This window comes from Oryzias latipes, chromosome 3, assembly GCF_002234675.1.
Source record: "Oryzias latipes chromosome 3, ASM223467v1".
Classification (NCBI taxonomy): Eukaryota; Metazoa; Chordata; class Actinopteri; order Beloniformes; family Adrianichthyidae; genus Oryzias; species Oryzias latipes.
Genome location: NC_019861.2, coordinates 22,217,004 through 22,223,501, shown reverse-complemented (window position 1 = coordinate 22,223,501; position 6,498 = coordinate 22,217,004). Strand labels below are relative to the sequence as shown.

At 38.2% G+C, this 6,498-nt stretch overlaps 1 long non-coding RNA gene across 1 annotated transcript; it reads right to left on the bottom strand.

Moving 5' to 3' along the window:
- Nucleotides 1–280: 280 nt before the first annotated feature.
- LOC110014551 lies at nt 281–4,404 on the bottom strand. Its single transcript, XR_002872493.1, has 3 exons — nt 4,076–4,404; nt 3,233–3,298; nt 281–697 (listed from the first exon to the last, which is right to left on the bottom strand). It is a non-coding gene; the product is annotated as an uncharacterized LOC110014551 (long non-coding RNA).
- Nucleotides 4,405–6,498: the final 2,094 nt, after the last annotated feature.

The following is a 6,498-nucleotide window of genomic DNA, read 5'->3' as shown; positions in this document are numbered from 1 at the left end:
TATGGGTGCAACAAAAATGACAAGCAATATTGGAGCTATCCAGCTGTACATTTTTTGAGCCAGATGCCAGCTTGGACGATGAAAAAAAAGACGGAAATGGATCTCTTGCTTTCAAGTGGATGCATTACACTGAAGCGGAGTAGTATTTACCTTGTTGCTTGTCATTGTAGCTTCAACACCATTTTTCTGGTTTGCTCCTGATTCACAACAATTTTATTAAAGAAATACTCAGAACCACAGTTTAAACTTCTTTTTTTTAGATGTTCTCCATCATCAGAAAAATTCCACATGAACATGTTATAAACACCAAAAACACAATTTTCATCAGAGTGGGTCTTAAAGTTGTACAACCACCACATATAGGCTCTGTAATGGTGAATAACAAATTCTTACAAATCTTGTTAGAAACAAAACAATGATCTCATAATCTGTAAAAAACAAAACAAAAAAACTGACCTTTTATGGTATAAACCTGGGCTTAAATGTTTTTACAACCTATACATATAGTATAGAAATGTTATAAATAAAATAACATCTAGGCAGGTTTTGTTACCAAACGACCAGAGCAAACATTTGGATGATGTAAAATGTCTTGGTGTTTCAAATCAGACATCACAAAGTGTTGTTTAGTCTTAGTGGTAGACCACTCCAGCTTCTCTGTGAAAGACGTTTGGTCATGATGAGCATCTTCTCAAACCTTGTAGCAATAAGAAAAAATAAAAAATTATATGCAAAGTTGATAACTTTCTCTCAACAGACCACAGAGTCCCAGACAAAGCAAGAATTAAGAAAGACATGCAGCAGACACATTAAGGAAGTTTTTTTTTGGTACTGACTAGCCTTTCGCGCAGCCACTGATTTATCAGTCGGCCCAATTAATACAAAAAAGGAGAAATAGAGGCTATCTAAAGTGGGGTTGTACTTGAGTAAAATTCTCTGATAAAATGAGATAATAACCATTATGAATGAACCGGATGCGCTGACAAGAATCAAAGAATGTCTTTGTAGTTCACATAATTATTGGACTAACTGTTGAAAACTCTAGCCTAATGGATAAAAATGATTTGTAGAGCTTTAAGCCCAGTAATAACAGCTCCTCTTTCCCCTTTTCCCTCATGTGGTCTTATCTAGCTTGTAGTGCTTGATGGTGAGACAGTGTTAGATCATGGAGGGAAATGGAGAACATGCATGCTATGTCGTCAAGTCAGATAAGAGACTACTCAGAGTGTACGTCTGAGTTTAAGTGCATGTTTATATGTGTGTGTTAGGCATATAAGAGTCTGGGTCTCTGATTGCTTTTGCCAGGCTTCCCACATTAAAGTGGCCTCTGCCTCAGGGAAGAGATTCCTGACTACATGGCAAAACGCAGAGGGGTGGGGAAAATGGTAAGGAAAAGATACGGTAGAAGGGAGTAAAGTGGGAGGGTTGGAGCATTTAGGTGAAACGGAGCTGCCAAAACAACTCCCAAGCTTCATCTGGCCTGCGTCCAACTGTCCGACACACACTTGTTCAATCTCTCCGTCTTTTTCTCTCAGAAAACATACAAATACACACAGCTTTGCCCCCACCACATGTTTTTAAATGTGGACCGCACAGGGGGTAGCCCCCTAACCCCTCTGGCCCCATATCCAGTTCCTCTCTTCCCCCTCTCAGCTTTAATTGCGAAGACAAATGGATCTTTCAGAGCCCACTACCATGCCACCATACATCAGTCATGACAATGTTAGCTTTACAACGGTGGGCTCGCCATGAGCCAAACCATATGGTTACCCTACGCCACACGCACGAGCAAACACCTCTGTACCATTCTAATGGTGCCTTAGTAATTGCCTGTTGTTTTAATATTACAGGTAATTTAGGCCCTAATGGAATTCATTCAGCTTTGTGCATTTGCCCCACCTAGACAGCACAGCTGAGCAGCTTCCTTTCTGTGTTGGAGCTTAAGAAAGTATGACACAGCATGACATATACCACTGCTAATTTACCTTCCATCATTTTCTCCCCCTATCCTACTAAGGTATAGGTAGATAACTTTATTAATCCCCAAGGGCAATTCAGTTCAAACAGCTCTCCAGCAAGAACAGATAAAAACATGACAGTAAAAAAAAAAAAATAAATAAATGAAAGAAAAAATAAATGACAGAATAAAAATAGATTAAAAAAATTACAGGATAAAATTGACAAATCTTACTGGTTTGTGTGATCTCTGTTTATTTGACTGAACAACAACAACAAAAAATTGTAGCAATTTTACAATTTAAACAGGTTAAGGATATCTGTAATGATGTTAGTGTTGTTTAAAACTAATCACTAATCAGTTATTGATTGCTACAGAAATATAAATGGAAAAAAATATATAGAAACAGCCAGATTAGCATCAGGCTAATCTGGCTGTAACAGGCTACAAATGAGCGACAGCCAGTGTATTGCATCAAAATTGTGAATGCAATAGTTATAAATTCTAAGCAATAAAGATCCTATATTTGAACAATAAGTGAATAAAGGAAAAAGAAAAGGCCACACCCCAAAATCAGAAAACAATGAGACCGTTTCTCACATCGCAAACCAAAAATAGTTTATGACAAAATATTCTATTTTTCAAAGGAAAAAGTTGCACAACAACTGAGTGTGTTTAGTTAGGGGCTCCTGGAGGTCTGCTGCATGATAAGGAGCAACCTGCAGTGGTAGCAACCCATTCCAAAAATGATTTACTTCTATTATGAATTAACTAGGATAACTGCTATAGCTACATTTTCTTTTAATTTTGTTAAAGTGAATTAGAATTTAGATTTGACGAAAGCCAACCTGGTTTTATTGACACAAACGTATTTGTGTCGTTTAGGAAAAGCTCTGTTGATCTTCTCTTAATGATCCACATCCCTCAGCTTCTCATGTGTGGCATTTTTACAACTCTGAACTGTTTAAATATTTGACAGACTCAAAGTGCATTTTCTTAAAGACTTCGTTCAAAAGAAACTTTTGACTTAATTGAAAAAATTTATTTACTTTCAATATATTCTAATATATATATATATATATATATATATATATAAAATAAATCACAAATCCAATAATGTTAAAAATTGTCTTTTAAATTAATTATCTTCTTTCTCTGATTAAAAAAATAAGTGGTCTTTCCTAATTTCACAAATAATCATAAAAAAAAAGATTTTTTCAAAGTGAATATTACAAATCCGGCCAGCTTCTCAATATGTATTTGTTAATTTCTTACCTGGTACAGCCAAGTCAGGGTGATGTGGGTGGTGGGTTGGGGGTCAGAGCTTTCCCTCAGCCGTCACTGTGAAAGCGAAATTCATTTGAATATATACGTCATAGCCCATCATAATCACAAACCAACAAAAAGCATTCATTTCTACCATAATAGACATCCTGTTTGGACCGTCTGTGGAAGTATCAACATGTACATATAAAATGAGGAGGAGGTTCTGCCATGAACTTAGACAGCAACATGCAGATGATACTGAAAACAAATATTTGACTGCAGGATTAGAAGAAAGAAAAATCTGTACATAAAGATTGTTATTGACTGTTGTTTAAAAAAACTAACAGGTTTAGAAATTAGTTTAGGGCCAAACATGCTCCAAAATATCCCAACTGGTGCTATGGGTCTGTTATAAATAGCAGAGAGGAATTAAAAGCTGAAATGCTTGCACTACATTCAGCCTGTAATTGTCAGTGTTATGGTGCATCTTCTCACAGGGACAGTAAGTAAATAACACAAAAACAAAACTCATAATTCAAATGCAAATATTTTTATTTAATAAAAAGAAATAAAAACAAGAAATAAAAACTATTTTTGCTATCAAAAAGAACACTTCTGTTTGCACTTCATTGCCACACCATTGTCAAGCAAAACATAACATTTTCTCTGCGTCCGGTCTGGTTATTTTTAACTGTTGAGACGTACCTGTCACGGTTTGGGTTTCTTTGCCTTTGTTTCTATTTTTGTACTGTCATGTATTGAGTTCTGTTTCCTGTTTTATTTTGAAGGGTTCCCGTATTGTGTTAGTTCTAGTTTTGCTTCCTGGTCCCAATCTGTCCTGGTTGTTCTCACCTGTGTCTTGTCTGTACTGTCACAATGGAGGGGATTGAATGACCCAAACGCAGAGATGAGGAGGCAGGTGGTTCCAAGTCACAAAGGGTTTTTATCTGTGCTGCATCTGTGCTGTGTGCTGCATGGCCCTGCGTGCAGCAACTGTGTCGGCAATAAAGACCAATCCTCCTCACCTTGGCTCCTCTGCATCTTTTCTCGGCGGGACCCCGTCACAAATACTCAAACCAACAAAAAGCGCTGCTGAGCAGGGTTAACATACCGAACCAAACCAACTGTCAGGGACACCAGGAACACAGGGAATCAGACGGTAATGGACCAGCACAAGAGGAAGGCAGAGACAAGACTTACAAACAGGACTGACAAGACACAGGTGAACATGATCAGGAGAGATTGGGACCAGGGAAGTAAAACTCAAAACCATGACACAACAGGAAACCTTTCAAAATAAAACATGAAACAGAACTCAAACATGACAGAAACAAAAAGGAAAAACTAAAACAAAGAAACCCAAACCATCACTGTACCAGTCCATCCACTCCATAAGACACGTAATCTGCTTTATTTCATTTTCTGCTTTTTCTCTTCTCTTTCCTTTTCATGAATGTATGGGTCGTTGTTGGGCAATGAATGCCTTGTGTTATTAAAAATGAGTTCTGATTTGTAATCAAAATAACCTTAGCTTTAGTTCAGTATAATCTCCTCTTGCATGACATGGATAGATGAATGGATGGATGGATGGATGGATGGATGGATGGATGGATGGATGGATGGATGGATGGATGGATGGATGGATGGATGGATGGATGGATGGAAAGTTATTTAAATCAGGTAAAGTAAAAAAGATTGAAGAACCAAAATTGCATTAATGACTGCTCTACCACGTTAGGAGACCCATCCAGTAATGCTTGTAATTGAGGAAAAGGTAATGAAGTAAGACTTCCTAACACCATCATGAAATTATTTGAATAAATAGTGCATTTTATTCTGGCATGATTTTCTTGAAATTATGTAATAGAGTCACAAAGAACCTCCTGCAGCTTTATGTCCCATTTTATATTGCAAAAACTACTGTGGCCCTGAAGTTCAAATCACATCAACAAATGTCTCGATGCAAAAACATTTTAAAGATGACAGCGACAATTAAAGAAGCTAAACAAATATTGAAAAAAACAGCATCACATTTTAGAACTGAATATTCTAGAAACCAAAATGTAAAAAAACTGTTTGGAAAACAGGAAAACAAGTAATTTACTAGAAAAAATCCATCCCATTTTCTGTACCGCTTTGTCCCTTTCGGGGTCACGGGGCTGCCGGAGCCTATCCCGGCTACTTGGGCGTAGGCAGGGGATGCCCTTGACAGGTCGCCAGTCTGTCGCAGGGTAGAATGTCCACAATCACACACCCATGCACTCTCACACTCACACCTATGGACAATTTAGAGTTGCCAATTCACCTATGAAGCATGTTTTTGGACAGTGGGAGGAAGCCGGAGATCCCGGAGAAAACCCACGCATGCACGGGGAGAACATGCAAACTCCACACAGAAAGGTCCCCAATTGATGTATTTTTCATGTCCCCCAGCCGGGACTTGAACCAGGGGCCTTTTTGCTGTGAGGCAAGAGCGCTAACCACTGCGCCACCGTGCAGCCTAGAAAACAAATAAATGTCAAATTATATTCTGTTTAGTCCTTTCTAAAGGAAAAAGCACTTTTTGTGAGAAACTGACCTGTAGGTATTCACAAACTGTGAGTGAAATATGGGCTTGATGTTGGACAGAGTTAGGTCACTTCTATGCATGTGTGTCTTACGTTTCTTAATAGTTAATCTCATAAATGCCTCAACTCTTTTACTTCAATTTTAAATGTTAAGTCCTGTTATTGTGCTAAGACCAAGATTCTCAGCCTACTATATGCCACTAATTATTGTTATTTTACTCTTTGTGTCAAAAAAATCTCCTGTTTTTTTCCTTTTTGTCTCCCAGTGCAGGAAGCCAGCATTGTACCATGGGACTGTCTGAAATTCTGTCATCCTCACGCTTGTCTTCCTGGTCTCATAGCTCTTCAATCTTTGTATTTAACATGCCTCTCTCCTCTGACTGGACCTGCTCTCATGTGGGGCCAAAAACACCAAAAATAAAAATGTTCCTTTTTCCTTTTGTCTGATCTGAGCAGGCACACAGCAAAAATCTGTGATAAATTGTTTCTCATGGTTTTTTTTGCCACCATGACCCCACACTGTTTTCTATCACTGTGTCATTCTGAGTATGTAAAAGAGGCGTAGGCAGTGGCATTTTGTTTTATTACAGTCAGCTCTTCTCTGCCGTTCTCCCCCTCTCTGTTTCTACTTTTTCACTCGGGTTCCCAGCAGCATGTGAACATTAGCCTGGGTTTTTATCAGAGGACTTCCAACGGAGATCCAGCAGG